Source organism: Bison bison, unplaced genomic scaffold (assembly GCF_000754665.1).
Source record: "Bison bison bison isolate TAMUID 2011002044 unplaced genomic scaffold, Bison_UMD1.0 scf7180017864491, whole genome shotgun sequence".
Lineage (NCBI taxonomy): Eukaryota > Metazoa > Chordata > Mammalia > Artiodactyla > Bovidae > Bison > Bison bison.
The window spans coordinates 19,571,259-19,591,798 of NW_011495050.1; the positions used below are offsets into that span (position 1 = coordinate 19,571,259).

Genomic DNA, 20,540 nt, shown 5'->3' on the forward strand with positions numbered 1-20,540 from the left:
GTGGGGGTGGGTGGGGCAGGCCTTCAGGTCTGAGTCCATGGCCAGCAGTACTTTTTGGCTTACATTCTAGAAAAGATTTTTGATTTTTGTGGCCTTCACAGGGATGACTGTGTTAAACATCAGACGAAAATAAAGCCTGCTATGAAGTAAGGTAAGAATCCTTCAGGGACTGCTAACACCCTGATCTTGAGTCCTTTCTTCTGGTTGGGCTGGAAGACTCCCCTCAGCCCTGATTATTCTATTAACCAGAGACTGACGTAGCACTTAGATGTCTACAAAGGGCTGCTGACGTCCAGGCCTTGGAATGGAATGGAAAAAGTAAATTACAGAAAAGTAATTACGTGGTTGATCCCATTTATGTAATGATACTCATAAATCAGTATGATACTAAAGATATAAAGAGATATTTACAGGACGTTCACTTAAAAATGATCAGCGGTTGTCTCTAGGTAGTAGAATTTGGGGGTGGTTTTCTGGTTTGGTTTTTTTTTTAGCTTTTTAAATTGTAATTCTCAGTCTTAGAAGAATTTTGTTAACCATAAGCATGCGTGATTTTTATAGACTAAAACCAGTAAAACCATTTTTCTAAAGAAAATGTCTTTTTTTATGTCTTTTACACATATGTCTCTTTTAAAAAAAATAATTTTAATTAGTTTATTTATTTTTGGCTCTACTGGTGAAATGAAATTATTTTTGCCCATGTTGCTGCGTGGGCTTTCTCTAGTTGCAAGTGGGGCCCACTCTCTAGTTTCGGCACGAGGGCTTCTCATTGTGGAGGCTTCTCTTGTTGAGGAGCACGGGTTCTAGGGTGCACAGGCTTCAGGAGTTGCGACTCCTGGGCTCTAGAGCACAGACTCAACAGTTGTGGTGCATTTAGTTGCTCTGTGGCATGTGGGATCTTCCCGGGCCAGCGATCAAACCCAGGTCTCCTGCATGGGCAGGCGAATTCTTTACTTCTGTACCACTGGGGTCACCCATATACATCTCTTTTGACATGAGTATAACCTGGGACAATTTAGCTAACTTTTCTGCTCCTCAGTTTCCTCTGTTATAATATGGAGATAATAATAGCTCCTACCTCATTATGGAATGTGTTAATATACCAAAGTACTTAGAAAAGTGTTCAAAACATTGAAGTGCTCAATGTTATTATTTTGGTGGTAGTGGTGGTTGATGTTACTTTTTTTTTTCTATTATTATAACTTCATATCATGCAATAAGGTCAGCAGGACAGGAAATACTCAGAAGCAAAAAGCCAAATTATTTCTGCAGGGCTACGAGACAGATGAGCGATAGTTGAAAAGAAAGACGTTGTTGCATTGACATGTTTCCACGGAGAGCCAAATGGTTTGTACAACTGATGATCAGTTTGCTAGTAATTCTTCAGTCAGGTAACTTTCTAGGAGACAACTTTCCAGGACAAAAATGCAGTGATTTTTGGATTGATGAACTTAAAAGAAATGTATGAAGGTGATAATGAGACGGGAACTTCTGTATGAAATTCCTTTACAACATAAGCTCCCTGCAGCTACTCAGTCCATTTCATCAACACAGAACCTTCAGTAAGAATTTGGGAGGGATGATGAGGTGATGCTATATTAACCTCTTGGGTTTTTATTTGCCAGGGGGTGGGGGCAGGGCGGTGCAGTGGTGTCTTTGCCTGGCATGTGTACGTTATCAGAGGCCCGGAAAGTTATGGTTTGTAAGTGTGCACGGGTCAGGGCACCAGGCTCCCTAACCCTGAAATACTTGCTCTGAAGCTCTCCCTGAGTCGGTTCCTGGCTCAGATGCCTCTGGCTCTAGCCTTCTCGTGATGGGAGCACCTAGACTTGAATCCCTCATCCTTTTTTCTGATGACAACCGATAAAGGGTGTGGCAGCAAAGGTATGTCATCATTCAAGCTGATCTGAACTGGGAACTCAGGAGGAGGGACCAGTATGTGTATCCTTATCATTGACAAACAAAGCCGCCTGCCCATTAAGAAGGTACCATCACAAAAACCCATTCATTATCGTTCCACTTAGAGGAATTCTGTGCTTAAAGTTCCACAATAAATGTAAGCACTTTCACTAGCCATGTCACGGCTGAAAAGAGACATTCTTGTGAGCAGCATAAGTAGATAACGTTTATGAACGCAGCCACAAGAAGGGTGTTCGTCCCTGTTTTTGGTATGTGAATTACTTTGTCACATGGTGACAAAAGTAAGACATCAGAACCCCTGGTAGAAAACAGACAAATGCAGACTCTTCAAAGGGGGATAAAACATTATCTTTGTCTGTATGTATTAGTTCTTATAAAACAGAGACTAAATAACACATATTTTGAAGTAATAACACGTAGCTTAGTGACCTGCATGCTATATTATTTTGTTTATTTACATCATACGGAGGATAGAAGTGGTTACTAAGAAAATAATTTGGAACCTGGACTAATATAGACCATGGGAAAAAGCCCCAGGCCTCTACTCCCTTAGCAGTACAGAAATTATTTTGACCTTGAAGGGTTTTAGGGCAGTTATACCAATGACCACCTGGGTCAATAAAAGAAAAAATCTTTATTGATTTGAGTCATATAGCTTCTTGGAATGGATTCCAAGATAAACAAGTTGCAGATACTTGCTTGTCAGTGTTAGGAGGCTACCAAGTTGAATCCCACAAGTTTGGAGTAAGATGGTCCTCTGGGAGCTAAATTATAATATCAAAACATAATGAACTGAAGTAGAAATATTCAAAATCACCTCAAAGAAAGAATGCTACCCAGACAGAGCTTTACTATCATAGAAAAAGCATGAAGGGAAGTGTATATCCAGGCAAAGGGTGCTGCCTAGGGGATCATAAATCTTAGACCACATTTTTTGAATCATGCCTTTTTTTTTTCCTTTGATCTGTAAAGGACATTCCCCAGGAGGGATAGAAGCAGAGGACTGTCACCAAGTGACTGTAAATGTTCAGATCCCTAGATTAGAACCTCCCTAATGTGAGCAGGCTGCATTGTGCTGGGTGTGCCTAATACCTTGAAATATTCTAATTCCCAGTCCTCTTGTTCTCATTCCATGTTTATAATCTCTTGCTTACTCTGGCTTCTCAGGTCAGTGTTCCTACAGAGAAATTTTGTATGAAGAATATGAATGTCATGTTTTCCTATCATAACTGCTCTTTTTGATATCGTGAATAAATTTAATTGCTATTCAGTTTAGGAGCTGGCTTCCCACACAACTTGATTAGAGGGAGAAATGCTGCCCAGGCCCACTTAGGGTTCCAGTCTACAGTCTTCATCATGTTTTGACTGTAGCTTGAGTCACAGTGGGCACCTTCATTTCCTGGTTCTTAGAGAATAACATCTTCATAGGCTCAAAACACTGATGAAAGCGTGTATGAAACAGGTCTCTCAGTCAGCCAATGCATTGTTGTTTAGATTTTACATCTAATCGCAGGTACCTAATTAAGGTGAGTGTAACTCACAAAATTAGGTTTCTAAGCCTGTAAGACCAAGGACCTTCCCTGGTAGCTCAGTTGGTAAAGAATCTGCCTGCCATGCAGGAGACCCTGGTTCGATTCCTGGGTTGGGAAGATCCCCTGGAGAAGGGAACGGCTACCCACTCCAGTATTGTGACCTAGAGAATTCCTTGGGGTGGCAAAGAGTCAGACAGTACTGAGCGACTTTCACTTTTCACTTTCAAGACCAAGGACCACCCAGCAGACCATGGAAAATTGCCAAAGGTGAGAGGTATGACAGCCTGGGTAACAGCCTTCCAACAGTCTGACTGTCTTGCCTGAAAAGGTGCACCTGCTTGTCTCTGGGCCCAGCGGATCATGCCCCCGTCACTCTGCTGCATAAATCTTGGACCTTATATAAATGAGCTTACCAGTTTTATGGGATTACTTGAGACAAACTAGTAAAAAAGTTGAGGGATATCTACTCAAAACAGTGAATTTGGCTTTTGAATAATTGACCTGAAGCTATTCTTTTGGGCAATAATTAGCCCATTAGGACCAAATGCCTGTTAAGACCACTCCTGGGTCATGATTAACGCATGAGTGTAAACTGCATGTAAGAGAAGTGTGTCTTTCATTCTCTATAACCAGCAGTGATGCATCCAGCTGACTCAAAAGCAGTAAAATATGATTACAATCTATGTCTAAAGGAGGAGCGGACAAATTTCAGTTTTATCCTATCGGAGATTATTAACTGATGTTTAAACTTAGACTGGACACAGTTGAAGTCCATAAAGTCACAGCCCAAGGAAAAGCCTATAAGAACCATTGTTTATATTGCTATGGGTAGATCTCTCTTTAAGGTAGCAAGGAATCTAACAGTGGCTTACAGCGGAATATTTAATAGTTACTCCTAAACCCATGGTTCCTCATGTTAAGTTCTGGCCTGAAAATCCCAGATTTAACGTTTTTTTTTAAACAATGATAATGAGATATTTGATTTCCTTGAGTCATTTGTATTATTATTGTGATGGAGTAGATATATAAGTACTGATTTGTTTTCTTTAAAAAAAAAAAACTTTAAATTTTGTGTTGGGGTACAGCTGCTTAACAGTGTTATGATTGTTTCAGATAAACAGAGAAGGGACTCAGCCTTATATATACACATGTATCCATTCTCCCCCAAATTCCCTTCCCATCCAGGCTGCCACATGACATTGAGCAGAGTTCCATGTGTTATAGAGTAAGTTCTTATTGGTCCTCTATTTTAAATATAGCAGTGTATATATGTCAATCCCAAACTCCTGAACCATATTCCTTCCCCTCGGCAACCATAAATTCATTCTCTTGAGTCTCTTTCTGTTTTATAAAGTAAAAACTGGCCACCTTTTGCCTGGAACATGTAACAAATTAATAGATCTGTAATCAAGCAAAGAAAAGAGTTTTCCACTTTTTTAAAATTAAGCTTTATGTTTTGAGACAGCTGTAGATTCATATGCAGTTTTAAGAAATAATATTGAGAGATCCTGTGTCCCATTCCCCAGTTTTACCCAGTGGTAACACGTTGTAAACTTATAGTGTAAGATCACAACCTGGATATTGATATAAATAAGTCAGGAAGCCTTTTCATAGCCACACCCACATGCCCCCACTCCCGTCACTCCTTAATTCCTGGCAACCAGTAATCAGTTCTCCTTTTCTATAATTTTGTCGTTTCAAGAATCTTATGTAAATAGTCATACCGTACGTAACCTTTAGTTGGTGTTAGTCACTCAGTCATGTCTGACTCTTTGCGACCCCACGGACTGTAGCCCACCAGGCTCCTCTGTCCGTGGGATTCTCCAGGCAAGAATACTGGAGTGGGTTGCCATGCCGTCCTCCAGGGGATCTTCCCGACCCAGGGATCAAACCCGTGTCTCCTGTGTCTCCTGCACTGCAGGCAGATTCTTTACCTGCTGAGCCATCCGGAAAGCCCCATGTAACCTTTGGGGTCTGACTTTTTTTTCACTCAAACATAATCCTGTGGAGATTCATCTATGTTGTTGCATCTATCCGTTTTTTTTTTTTTTCAATTGACATCCATGTCATGGTATATGTACCACGGTTTGCTGAACTGTTTACCCATTCAAGGACAAAGGAGTTATTTCCAATTTTGGACAGTTATAAATAAAGCTGCTAAAATATTTGTTTCTAAGTTTTTGTGTGAATATACATTTTTATTTCTCTGGGATAAGTGCCCAGGAGTGCAGTAGCTGGGTCATATGGTGGTTGCATGTTTAGTCTAATAAACTGCCCAATTGTTTTATAGAGTGGCTGTACCATTTTGCATTCCCAGCAGCAGTGACTGAGTTTCTGCACATCTTTGCCAGCATTTGGTATTGTCACTATTTCTCATTAGACATTTTGATAGGTATTAGCAATATCTCATTGTAGTTTTTTTTTTCCATTGTGATTTTAATTTGCATTTCTCTGATGAATAATGATGTTGAACATCTTTTCAGGTAATTATTTACCATTTGTATATGCTCTTGAATGAAATGTCTCTTCATATCTTCAGCCCTTTTTTTCTAGTTGAATTGCATGGTTTTCTTTATTATTGTTTTTTTAATTAATTTATTTATTTTAATTGGAGGCTAATTACTTTACAATATTGCAGTAGTTTTTGCCATACATTGACATGAATCAGCTATGGTTTACTGTTGTGTTTTGAGAAATCTTAGTATGTTCCACATCCGAGTCTTTTGTCAGATATGTGGTTTGCAAATATTTTCTTCTTGTTTGTAGCTTCTCTTTCCATCCTCTTATTTCACAGAGCAAAATGTTTAATTTTGATGAAATCCAATTATTAGTTTTCTGTTTTACAGATCTTGGTTTTGGTGTCAAGTCTGGGTACTCTAGTTTTAGATTCTGAAAATTTTCTCATATTTTCATTCTGAAAGTTTTATAGCTTTACATTTTAAGTCGGTGATCTATTTTGAGTAATTTTTTCATGTAAGGTGTGACATTTAAGTTGAGGCCCATTTTTTTGGTCTATGATGTCCAGTCACTCTAGTACCATTTGCTTAAAATCTTCCTCCCGTTAAATTCTACCTTTGTCAAATCAGTTGGGCATATTTGTGTGGTACTATTTGTTGCTTCTCTAGTCTGTTCCATTGATCTAAGTCCCTTCCTCTGCAGTGCCACACAATTTTGAAGTGGGGTAGAATGATCTTCCCAGTTGATTCTTCTTTATCAAAATTGCTTTAGCTATTTTAGTGCCTCTGTCTTTCCACATAAATTTTATAATAACCTAGTAAAATCTGCAGACTCTTTCTGGGATTTTGATGGGAATTGCATTAAACCTATCTATCAATTTGCTGAGAATTGACCTCTTTAATAGGTTGAATCTTGCAATCCATGAACACAGTATGTCTCCATTTATTAGATCTTTGATTTCTCTCATTATCATTTTTTCATTTTTCAGCACTCAAGTCCTGTACATGTTTTATCAGACTTATACCCAAGAGTTTCATTTTTAAAAAATATTCATTTATTTATTTAATGGCTCTGTCAGGTCTTAGTTGCCGCGTGTGGACTCTCTAGTGGTGGTCCACAGGCTCAGTTGCCCTGTGGCATGTGGGATATTAGTTCCCTGACCAGGGATCTAACCCCATCCACTGAGTTGCAGGGTGGATTCCTAACCACTGGACCACCAGGGACATCCGAAGAATTTCATTTTTTGAGTGATTTTAAATGGTATTACATTTTTAAATTTTGGTTTTCACAAATTCATCGCTGATATATAGAAATGCAATTGATTTTTATGTTTATTTTGCATCTGATAGTCTTTTTTAAATTGTATTTATTTATTTACTTTTGGCTGTGCTGGGTCTTTGTTGCTGTATGGGCTGGGCTTTTCTCTAGTTGCTGAGAATAGGAGCTGCTCTCTAGTAATGCTGCATGGGCTTCTCTTGTTGTGGAGTATGGGCTCTAGGGCACGTGGGCTTCAGCAGTTGTGACATGTGGGCTCAGTACTCGTGAATCCCGATGCTACAGCACAGGCTCAGTAGTTGTGGCTTATGGGCTTACTTGCTCTGCAGCATGTGGGATCTTCCCAGACCAGGGATCAAACTTGTGTTGCCTTTACTGGCAGGCAGATTCTTTACCACTGAGCCACCAGGGAAGCCCACATCTGGCAATCTTGATGAATTCACTTATTATTTCTAGGAGTTTTTTGGGGGTAGAGGTCCAGGGATGAATTCCTCAGGATTTTCTATGTAGGTGATTACGTTATCTATAAATCATTTTGTTTCTTCCTTTCAATCTCTATGCCATTTTTCCCCTTTAGTTGCCTTATTGCACTGGCTAGAACTTCTACCTTTATGTTGAGTAAAATTGGCAAATTAGATGTCTTTGCCTGTTTCTTATCTTAGGGCAAAAGCATTTAGTCTTTTACCATTAAGTATGTTAGCTGTAGATGTTCTGTTGATGTTCTTTGTAAGTTTGAGAAAGTTTTCCTCTATTCCTACTGCTTTTTTTCTGAGAGCTTTTACCATAATGGATATTGACTTTTGTCAGATGCTCTTTTCACATAAGTTTATATGATCCTGTGATTTTTGCTTCTTTAGCCCATTAATATGGTAGATTACATTGACTGCTATTTGAGTACTGAACAGCGCTGCATTTCTGTTATTACTCCATTTGATCATGGTATATAAATAATTTGGGGGGGCATCTCTCATAGCTCAGTTGGTAAAGAATCTGCCTGCAATCCAGGAGACCTGGGTTCAATCCCTGGGTTGGGAAGATCTCCTGGAGAAGGGAATGGCAACCCACTCCAGTATTCTTGCCTGGAGAATCCCATTGACAGAGGAGCCTGGCAGGTTACAGTCTCTGGGGTTGCAAGAGTCAGACACGACTAAACCACCACCATACAGATAACTTTATATGTAGCTGGATTCTCCTTGCTTATTTTTTGTTAAGGACTTTTTGTGTCTATATTCATAAAGAATTTTATATTTTCTCTCTCTTTTTTGTACTGTCTTTGTCTGGTGTTATACAAATGAGTCACAGATGACCTCTGTGTATTGGCCCCCTAGGCTGTTTATTTCTTCACTGCAGGCTGAGACCAATTAGTTCAAAAGCCGATATGCACCAAACTCAAATTTTTACACATCTAATATCCAGTTATCTTAAAAATGGTCCCAGCAAGCAAACATTAGGCCATTTAGGGCTTCTCTGCTTTGCATATCCCAAGAAACCTAATCTGGCATCTGCTGGCCTTTGATAAGATAAAGCTTTGTGGTTATAAGACTGCAAGCTGCTGCCTTTCAGAATTCTCTGACCCAGACACTCTCCACTGTGTTGTTGAGTGACATCATGTAGACATGTAAGCCCCTCTGGTCACCCTTTCCTCTGGGAGTTCCTTTACCCCCCTCCCCTTCTGGATGGTGGCCCTCTTGCCATAACCCTCTGGTTGGTCTCATACTGAGACCCTCACATGCAACCCTATTCAAGCACAGCCTAAAAAAGCTTACATTGTTGTTTCCTTTGTGGTTATATCATTTTTCTTTATCATCCCCCAAATCTCTCAAATCCCCTACAGATATCAGGGTAATACTAGCTTTATAAACTGCATTGGGAAGTGCTCAGTTTTCTGGAAGAGATCATGTAGAACTGATGTTAATTTTTCCTTCAGTGTTTGGGAGAATTCTCCAGTGAAACTCCATTTGTGTCCAGAGGTTTCTTTGGGGGATCTTTTAATTAAACATTTCGTTTCCTTGATGGATATAAAGTTTTTCCAGTGATCTATTTCATACTGGGTATAGTGATGATGTGTTTCTGTTTATCAAAAAATCCAATACTTTTCCAGTGCTGTTCTGTTTCTCCTGTTCTAAGAATCTGATGACACCAGTATTAGCTCCTCTGTAACAGTCCCATGGGTCCCTGAGGCTTTGTTCGTTGTTTCCCCTCCAGTCTGTTTTCTCCCTGTTGTTCCGATTGGGTCATTCCCATTTTCCTAACTTCAAGTTTACCGATTTGTTCCTTTGTTCCTCATCCACTGAGTTTTTTCATTTCTGTTATTGCATTTTTCAATTGTAAAGGTTTTATTGGGTTCTTCTTCTTTATGTCTTCAATCTTTTGATAAGATTTTCTCTGTCTTTGCTGAGTCGGTATTTTTGTTCGTTTCAAGACATTCTTCATTGCTTACTGAAGCATTTTATTATGGCTTCTTTAACACCTTTGTCAGATCATTCGGACATCTCTGTCATCTTGATTATCTTTTTCCATTCAGTTTGGATCTTCCTGTGTTTTGGTATGATGAGTAATTTTTGTTTGTTTGTTTTAAACCTGGTATGTGTGGATATTTTGAGACTTTGGGTCTTATTAAACCTTCTCTTTTAGCTGACTTTTTCTGACTTTGTTCTGTCAGGGGCGTGAGGGTGCTGCCTCATTACGGCCAAGTGGGGGCAGAGATCCATATTTCCCACCCAGCTTTGTTGACACCTGATGAGGGAAGGTGCTCCTCAGTTCTGCTGGGGTGGGGAAGGAGTTCAGCTTTCTACCAGGCCCACACTGGAACCTCTCTTTCTGGGAGAGGGAGAGGTACCTCAGTACTGCCCCACGTGTGACCTCCCCGACACCACGGGGTGGGGAGTGACCCTGTTACAGCTGGGCAGTGATGCGATTTCTGACTCTCCACCAGGCCTCCCCTGACATCACTCCGCTGGGAAGGAGAGGGTGGGTAGGGTATTACTGTTAGTAGGGATGTCCGTCCCGGCTCCCCACGGGATCTCCATTGATTCCACGAAGGGGGTCCACCCCCTCTTCTGCCCTCTCACACCACCCTGGCAGTGACGTTTACCTTTTACATCCACAGTTTACATTACCAGCTTGTAAGGGTGGACATCCAGGCTCCCCATGTAACCTCTGCTGTCATTGGTGGGGATGGGGACACAATTCTTTCTATGAGGTTTGGCCGCAGTTGAGTAGTTTTCAACTGAAATCTTTCTCTCCTCGCCAGGCTGCCTCTTTTCTGGTCCTTTGGCTAGAGAGGCTTTTGTTGGTTTTTTTCTTTTTTCTTTTTCTTCAGATTGTTGGCATTTCTATGTTGCTGGCTTCTTTAGCTTCATGTCAGAGCTATTCGAGGCTAAGAGGAAATCAGGAAACTCACCACTATGATGTTCTTTGGGTCTCAGTGTCCTTAACTGGTCTGCCTTCTGCTCTCCATTTCTCAGTCTTCTTATAAGTGTTTTGCATATAATGTTCAGGGTTTTTCATTGTCCTTAGTGGGAAGAATGGGGGCTTCCCAGGTGGCACAGTGGTACAGAATCTGCCTGCTAATGTAGGAGACGCAGGACATGCAGATTCAATCCCTGGATTGGGAAGATCCCCTGGAGGGGCAACCCATTCTAGTATTCTTAAATTCCATGGACTGGGGCTTACTCCTTGGAAGAAAAGTTATGACCAACCTAGACAACATATTAAAAATCAGAGACATTACTTTGTTGACAAAGGTCTGTCTAGTCAAGGCTATGGTTTTTCCAGTAGTCATGTATGGATGTGAGAGTTGGACTATAAAGAAAGCTGAGCACTAAAGAATTGATGCTTTTGAATTGTGGTGTTGGAGAAGACTCTTGAGAGTCCCCTGGACTACAAGTATATTCAACCAGTCCATCCTAAAGGAAATCAGTCCTGAGTGTTCATTGGAAGGACTGATGTTGAAGCTGAAACTCCGATACTTTGGGCACCTAATGTGAAGAGCTGACTCATTCGAAAAGACCCTGATGCTGGGAAAGAACAAAGGCAGGAGGAGAAGGGGACAACAGAGGATGAGATGGTTGGATGGCATCACCGACTCAATGGACATGGATTTTGGTGGACTCCGGGAGTTGGTGATGGACAGGGAGGCCTGGCGTGCTGCAGTCCATGAAGTCGCAAAGAGTCAGACACAACTGAGTGACTGAATTGAACTGAACTGAACTGAATGGACAGAGGAGCCTGGAGGGCTACAGTCCGTGGGGTCGCAAAGAGTTGGAGCACAAGTGGGAAGAATAGGAAAAAGTACATTTATTCCACCTTCCCGGAAGCTGAAGTCACTCATTTGGCATTTTGAAAAATGAACAAAATCCATGTGCTGGGTCAAAGCAGAGAGCATCATTTCCATGGGACTCCTGAAGGTGACTGGGTTGATAATCATCTGAGTCTACTGCTCTTGGTGGTCCTCCAGGTAACTCTGAAAGCTGGGAATCTCCTTTAAGCATTTATTCAGCTTCAAAATTTTGACCGACTATTTAAAATGAGGCACAATGACCAGGTTGCAGTCAGAGAAGGATCTGAGTGGTTGACCTTGTTTTGGAAATCTGTGGGAATCACCTGCGTCTCAAGTGGGAGCTTTGCCTTCACAACCTCAGTCATTGAGTTTATATCCTTGCTAACTGTCCCCAGAATCTACCTTCATCCTTGTCTCTGACAGCCAGATTCACATCCTCCCCCTGGGATTTATAATTCTTACTTTTTTTAGGTGAGGAGAAATTTATAATAAGCTTCAAATCTGATGATATTTTAATCATGTCTGTATCCTCAGGCTAGGTGTTGTAGATGTTTGGAGTTGTCAGGTGTAGGTGGTTGGAGAGTATCTGCCATCTTTACCAGAACACTCTGTCGGTAGAACTGATTTTTATCTTATAGGTGATTCCCTGGTAATTGGTAAGAGAAGAAATTTCACCTTCAGAGGCTGGGTTTTAAGTAGATCTCAGCCAGTAATTGGTCAGCAGTTGCATTGAAAGTCCTTGGGTCTGGCCTCCCCATCCCGAGCTCATGTGCATTAGGAAAAGAGAAAAGATCTCTCTCAGCCTGATCCAAAGCATTCATTCTAAAGATGGGGACTTTATCAGGATTAGCTCAGCTGCAAGTGGCAGAAAAATCAGAGTGACGGTTGCTTAAACAAGATAGTGATGTATTTCCCCTCTGTATAAGTCTTGAAGGGCCGTCCAGCACTGGCATGGCGGGTCTACACTGAGCAGGCATCTGCGTTCCTTTCATCCTCTTGCTTTTCCATTCTTAACTCATGGCTTTCACGTTATGGTTCAGAGAGAAATAGGATATGCTGCTGCTGCTTAGTCATCTTGGTTGTGTGTGACTCTGTGTGACTCTGTGGACTGCAGTCTGCCAGGCTTCTCTATCCATGGGATTCTCTAGGCAAGAATACTGAAGTGGGTTGTCATGCCCTTCTCCAGGAGTTCTTCCCAGCCCAGGGATCAAACCCAGGTCTCCTGCATTGCAGGCAGATTCTTTTACCACTGAGCCACCAGGGAAGCCTGAAGTAGGACATATCCTTTACCTATATTGAAGTGAAAGTTGCTCAATTGTGTCCGACTCTTTGCAACCCATGGACTGTGTCCATGGGATTCTCCAGGCCAGAATACTGGAGTGGGTAGCCGTTCCCTTCTCCAGGGAATCTTCCCAACCCAGGGATCGAACCCAGGTCTCCTGCATTGCAGACAGATTCGTTACCAGCTGAGCCATGAGGGAATACCTATATTGAGACTTCCTTGAAATTGTTTGTGACTGTTCCTTCCCTCCAGCCTGACCTAAGTGAAGTTACGTGGCTACTGTTAGTTGCAAGGAAGGCTGGATAAGATAGTGCTTGTTCTAAGTGGCCAAGTGTCCATTTGTTCTATCACTGAGAAAGAAAGGGAGAATGAATAATAAGGGGGAGATAGCAATTTCTGTTACTGGAACTAACAATGAAGAAAGATCTGTAATACTAATTATAGGTGACCACCCCAACTCCTGACTGAGCTCTACATGCTGTCATTTTTGAGTATTTAGAGATTTTTTCATTTGATGACTATATCTGTCCGTAAGAGTAGGATCCATAAGGAAGCAACCCTCCGCTTTTCCAGCATCTCACAAAAGATGTGATCTGACTCACCAGCATGCTTAATGTTCAGGTCCAAGAATGATTAATTCATCCATGGAGTCTGTGTTTTAATACAGAATAAATATTATGGCAAAGAGATCACAAGTCCAAGCAAATAGCATGCCCTTGGCAGGGGAAGTATAAATATTAAAAATAAATCACATCAATTTGCCAGAGATCAAAACGGTAGGAGGTTCCAGTGTCTCTAAAGCTAGCAGAGATTCTAGTGACCAAGCCACTCTTCTCTTAATTTCCGCCCAAAATACGGAGAGAAATCCGTGAATGTGAGGAGATTCATTCTAAAGTCCGACTCAGTTGTAAGCATATAGTGTGAAAACCTACCAGCAAAGCCAGGGTTAAAAGTTTTATTAGTGTGCCCACTTGCTGTGGCCCCCAAGGACTCAGAACTAAGTACTGCATCTGTAGTTTCAAAAAATCAAAAATCATCTGCTGATATAGCCCTACTTTAAAATAAAAATTTTACCTGTTTACGACTTCTCACTTCTCCAGAGCCCAGCAATCTGTAACCTCTTAGGAACACATCTAAGAAACACACATCTTTGACAAAATAAAATAGTTGTAAGCAATCATGTATTTTTATCCCCTAAGGAAGTAAAGATTATCTACTGGGTCCTGACTCACAGCACGTGTAGTCTTGCACTACACACAATGCTAACAAGCGTGTTACCTGGCTTCTCATTTCCGAGCGTATTGGAACTACAGGCATACATTGGAGATGTTGTGAATTTGGTTTCAGATCCTAGCGATAAAGTGAATATTGCAATAAAACAAGTCACACAAAATTTCCGGTTTCCCAGTGCATATAAAACTTATGTTTATAACATATAGTCTTTTCAGTGTACATAGCAATATATCTGGAAAAAAAAGGTCCCTGAATTAAAAATACTTCATTGATAAAAAATTCTAACCATCACCTGACAAAGCAGAGTTGCCACAGACTTTCAATTTGTAAGAAATGCATTATCTGTACAATGAAGTGAAGCGCAGTAAAACAAGATACGCTGCATAGAAGCAAGAAGAGGACTGTGCAGACTGGAGCATGCATAGCAACAGGAAGTGATGAGTGTCAACCTACCAGCAAGAGAAGAGACAAGAATCTACAGAAGATAGAAAGGAATTCCAGTAAATCTGGTTTCCACAGATATGTAACGCAAGGACAAAGAGCCACTGTCCTTAGCAAGCCCTGGTTACAGTGCCACGTCTTTCCTCCACAAACATCCAAACGCAGGGGACTTCCCTGGAGGTACAGTGGCTAAGACCCCATGGTCCCAGTGCAGGGAGCCCAGGTTCCATCCCTGATGAGGGAACTAGATACCACGTAACGCACCTAAAGATCGCACATGCTGCAACTAAGAGCTGGCACAGCCGAATACAGAGTTAAAAAAAAAGAAAAGAAAAGAATGCTTACACTGTTCCCCTTGCACCAGGACATGGGAATGAATTCTAGTTGATGAAATATAGATCAGAGTGCTATGTGCTGTGTTCAGATATGGTCTTTAAAATATCTTGTAAACTACTTCAAAGCCTCTCTCTTATATGTCCCCAAAGGCAGAGAACTCAGGGATGGAGTGTGTGGCCCTAGAAGATGGATGTTGGAGTCCCAGACAGAAGGAGCCTGGTCCCTGAATAACTGCCTGGTATGGAGCACCTCTACTAACCCACATTGAACTGTGGTGTCAGCTAGAAATATTTTATTGGGTCAACTCACTGAGTTTTGGGGGTTGTTTGTTATAGTTACCAGCATTTCTCATCCCAGGTAATATAGACTTGGAAATATTGTTTTTTAAAAAACATCAAAACTATGGCATCATATAGCAGGCAGCAAGAACAGATAGAGCATGCTGATGTCTAGAAATCCATGTCCAACAATGGCAAAAATTTTGGTAATATGTCACCTGTGGTATGTTGGAGGCAGACTGCGTGCCTGTTGAACTTATGGCTCTGTGGGAAGAAATTGGAAAATGAACATTCAGTTCAGTTCAGTTCAGTCGCTCAGTCGTGTCTGACTCTTTGTGACCCCATGAATCGCAGCACGCCAGGGTTCCCTGTCCATCACCAACTCCCAGAGTTCACTCAGACTCACATCCATTGAGTCGGTGATGCCATCCAGCCAAAATGAACATTAGTAGTGTCTATTGGCTGATTAGTAGTGTCTATTGACTGTTACTGGCTGTGTTTGACAGACTACCGCAAGAAAGAGATGAGCAAAGGAAAATAATGGCCAGTTTGTAACAAAAAGTGAAAAGGAATAGAGAAAATCCATAATTTTAGTGTCTTACAGAGTTGGAAAACCCAACTTTTTAGGCAGGATCTTTAATCCTGGTTGTGGCCTGGAAACTCTCAGTTGCAGCATGTGGGATCAGTTCCCTGACCAGGGTTTGAACCTGGGCCCCCTGCATTGGGAGCATGGACTCCTTAGCCACTGGACCACCAGAGTTGAGATTTCTTCTTTGACCAGGTGGTATTTAGAAACATGTTTTTTTACTCCTTGCATATTTGGGGATTTTCTTATAATCTTTCTGTTGTTGATTTCCAGCTTAATTCCTCCGTGGTCTGAGAGCAAACGTTGTATGATTTCTGTTCTTGTAGATTTCAGATGTGTTTTATCGCTCAGAATGTGTCTATCCTGGTGAATGTTCCACGTGAGCTTGAGGGAAATGTGTGTTCTGCTGATGAGGTAGATTTTAACGCTTTTTCTGTCTTGTGATTCTGCCACCTTTTAGGGTCTGGGAGCCATCCACAGCATTATTTGTATCTGGTGGCAGATGATAATTGCACCAAAGATTTTAGGGACCAGGCCTAAAGATCCCACATGCCATAACTAAGACCTGGCACAGCCAAATAAATAAATATTAAAAAAAAATTTTTTTTTAACTAAATGAAAATGAAAACACAATTCATCAAAATTTGTGGGATGCAGAGAAAGCAGTGTTTAGAGGGAAATTGATTGAACTGAATGTATGTATTAGAGAAGAAAATCGAAAATCAATATTCTTCTACCTTGGGAAACTAGAAAAAGAGCAGTCAAATCCAAAATAAGGAGAGGAAAAGAAATGATAAGAATTAGAGCAGAAATCAATGAAATTGAAAACAAGAAATCAGTAGAGAAAGTCAATGAAAACAAAAGCTGGTTGTTTGAAAATATTAATAAAATCAATATGCCTTTAGCCAGGTGAACTAAGAAAAAAAAAAGAGAGAGGACACAAATCACTAATATCAGAAATGAAAAAAAGACATCACTATAGGTCCCATGGAAATTAAAAGGACAATAAAAAATACTATAAACAACTATGCCCACAAATTTGATAATCTAGATGAAACTGACTAAATTCTTGGAAGACACTATCTGCCAAAACTCATAGAAGAAGAAATATAGGGTCTAAATAGACCTATATCTATTAACAAAATTGAATCAACAATTAATAATCTTTCAAAACAGAAAACACCAGACTCAAATAAGTTCACTGGTGAATTCTACCAAACATTTAAGGAAGAAATTATACCAATTCTCTACAATGGTTTTTAGAAGATAGAAGCAGAAGGACTACTTCTAACTCATGCTATGAGGCCAGCATTACCCTAATACCAAAGCCAGACTAAGACATCACAAGAAAAGACAGCTACAGACCAATATCTCTCATGAGCATAGATACAAAAATCCTCAACAACATATTAGCAAATATAACACAAAGTGTAAAAAAATTCTATACTATGACCAAGTAGCTCATAGTATCCCAGGCATACTAGTCTGGTTCAACATTTAAAAATCAACTAATGTAATCCATCCCATCAACAAATAAGACAAATCACATGATCATATCAATAGATGCCCCTTTCACTCCTTTTAAACATTATACTGAAAGTCTTTGCTATGCATAAAGGTAAGAAAATAAAAAGTATACAGATTGGGAAGGGAGACATAAAGCTGTCTTTCCATTTGCAGTTTGAAAACTGTTCACAGTTCAAAAAACTGCAGACAATAATTTATGATCATCTATGTAGAAAATCTGAAAGAATTAACAAGAACACCTGAAACTAGTCTAAATATTATAGCAAGGTTTCAGGACACAAGATTAAATATACAAAAGTTAATTGCTTTCCTATATGCCAACAACAAACAAGTGGAATTTGAAATTAAAAATACAATACTGCTTGCATTAGTACCCCCCCAAATAAATACTTAGATATAAATCTAAAAAGCTATGTGCAAGATCTATATGAGGAAAACTGCAAAACTCTGATGAATGAATTAAAAGAGAACTAAATAAGTGGAGAGACATCCCATGTTTAAAGATAGGAAGAATCCATATGGTCAAGATGTTAGTTCTTCCCAAAGTTCTCTGTAGCTTCAGTGTAGTTCCAGCAAGTTACTTTGTGGATATCAACAAACTGATTCTAAAATTCATATGGAAAGGCAAAAGACCTAGACTAGCCAACACAATATTGAAGAAGAATGAAGTTGAAGGACTAATACTACAGACTTTAAGACTCAGTGTAAAGCTACGGTGATCAAGACAGTGTACTGTTGGCAGCGGGTAGGGGAGGGGAATTTGGATGAAGGCAGTCAAAAGACTTGAAAAAACCCTGATGCTGGGAAAGATTGAAGGCAGGAGGAGAAGGGAACGACAGAGGATAAGATGGTTGGATGGCATCACCGACTCAATGGACATGAGTTTGAGTAAACTCTGGGAGTTGGTGATGGACGGGGAGGCCCAGTGGCTGCAGTCCATGGGGTCGCAAAGAGTCGGACACGACTGAGTGAACTGAACTGAACTGAGTCAAAAGATACAAACTTCCAGTTTTAAGTAAGTTCTAGAGATGTACAATAATAAGTACAATAATGTACAACATGATAAGTATAATTAACATTTCCATATATTATATATATATATATCACATCACAGGGAAAAAAATTATTTTTTCAGTTTCTTTTATTTTGTGTGTATATGAGATGATGGATGTTCACTGTGATAAGTTTTCATGATGTCTGTAAGTCAAATCATTATGCTGTATAACTTAAACTTATATAGTACTGCATATCAATTATATTTCAAGACTGGAAAAAAAGACAGCATACTACTGATGAAAGAATAGATAAATCAGTAGAAGAGTAGAGACACAAAAATAAACCCCCATAAATATATTGATCTTTGACAAAGAAACAAAGATAGTCTCTTCAACACGTGGTGCTAGAACAACTGGATATCCACATGCAAAATAATTAATCTAGACACAGACCTTACACCCTTCACAAAACTGAAAATGGTTCTTAGACTTAAACTGCGAAACTGTAAAATTTTTAGAAGGTAACATAGGGGAAATCTAGATGACCTTGGATAAGGTGATGACTTTTTAGATATAACACCAAAGGCACCATCCATGAAAGAAAATAATTGATAAGCTGCTGCTGCTAAGTCGCCTCAGTTGTGTCCGACTCTGTGTGACCCCATAGAAGGCAGCCGGCTAGGCTCCTCTGTCCCTGGGATTCTCCAGGCAAGAACACTGGAGTGGGTTGCCATTTCCTTCTCCAATGCATGAAAGTGAAAAGTGAAAGTGAAGTCGCTCAGTCGTGCCTGACTCTTAGCGACCCCATGGACTGGAGCCTACCAGGCTCCTCCGTCCATGGGATTTTCCAGGCAAGAGTACTGGAGTGCGGTGCCACTGCCTTTTCCATTGATAAGCTGGACTTCATTAAAATTAAAATTTCTACTCCATTGAAGACATTATCAAGAGAATAAGAAGCCCATCCACAAACCTGGAAAAAATATTTGCAAAGGTTATATCTGATAAAGGATTGTTATCCAAAATATGAAAAGAACTCTTAAAACTCAAAACCAAAAAAACAACCTGTTTAAAAATTACCTTATCAAATAAATCACCAAAGAAGATACAAAGATGGCGAAAAAGCTTATGAAAAGATGCTCCACATCATGTCACCAAGGAAATGCAAATTAAAACAATGAGATGCCACTGCATGCCTATTAAAATGGCCAGTATCTGGAAAACCGACAATACAAACGGTGGCGAGGATGTGAACCTGAAGAACACTCATACACTGCTGGTGGGGATGCAAAACAGTGCAGCCACGTTGGAAGACAGTTTGCTGGTTTGATGGTTTCTTACAATATTAAACATGCCCTTACCATACAACCCAGCAATCATACTCCTGGGTATTTACCCAAAACAGTTGAAAACTTATATATACACAAAAACCTGCACTTGATGTTTATGGCAGCTTTATTAACAATTGCAAAACTTTGGAAGCAACCAAGATGTCCTTCAGTAGGTAAATGGATAAACTGTGATACATCCAAACAATGGAATATTGTTGAATAATAAAAAGATAGCAGATATCGCGCCATGAAAAGACATGGAGGAACCTTAAACACATATTACTGACTGAAAGTAGCTGATACGAAAAGGCTACATACTGTATGATTCCAACGGTATGACATTCTAGGAAAGGCAAAACGATGGAGACAGGGGTTAGAGAGGAGGCAGGCATGTTAGGTGATGCACAGAGGATTTTTAGAGCAATGAGAATGTCCCATATGGCATTATAACAGTGGACACATGTCATTATGCCTTTCTTCAAACACATGGGCTGTACAACACCAAGAGAGAACCCTCATGTAATCTGTGGACTTTGGGTGATGATCATTTGGCCACGTAACTTCATCCTTAGTAACAAAGGCACACACTGCTGAGTGATGTTGATAATGGAGGAGGCCACGCATGTGTATAGAATAGGGTATATGAGAAATCCCTTTACTGTCCTCTTAACTTTGTTACAAACCCTAAACTTCTCTAAAACAAATAATCTTTTTTTAAAATCTACATTATTGAAAGTGATACATCTGTGAAATGCAGTGTTGTTGAAAGTGATGTCTTGGATGAACTGCTGGGGACAGACAATGAAGGAAACTAAGGAAGAGTTAGGAGAACTAAGAACACGAAAATCTTATCACTGTCACAGATAGTTTCCAATTTGTTCTCTCGGTTGGGCAGGACTACACAATCGAGGCTACAATCATGGAAAGAAATTTTCCTGTGGGCCCGCTGGTTTTCTTGTTCCAATCCAGATAAATCCTGCCTGTACAGACCACAGACTGATAGCTGTTGATAGATCAACACTAAACAGTCTCTCCTATATTAAAATCATACCTCAAAGCACACGTACT

The 20,540-nt window shown here is 40.2% G+C and overlaps 1 long non-coding RNA gene across 2 annotated transcripts in view; it reads left to right on the forward strand.

The window, feature by feature from the left end:
* Positions 1–20,540, forward strand: part of LOC105005483 — a 91,432-nt gene that overhangs the window by 67,253 nt on the left and 3,639 nt on the right. Inside the window, exon 5 of one of the 2 annotated variants that reach the window (XR_827327.1) lies at positions 14,908–14,996. This is a non-coding gene — a long non-coding RNA (uncharacterized LOC105005483). Of the gene's footprint in view, positions 1–14,907; positions 15,388–20,540 lie in introns of those variants that run through there. The other variant, XR_827326.1, reaches the window with a different exon arrangement.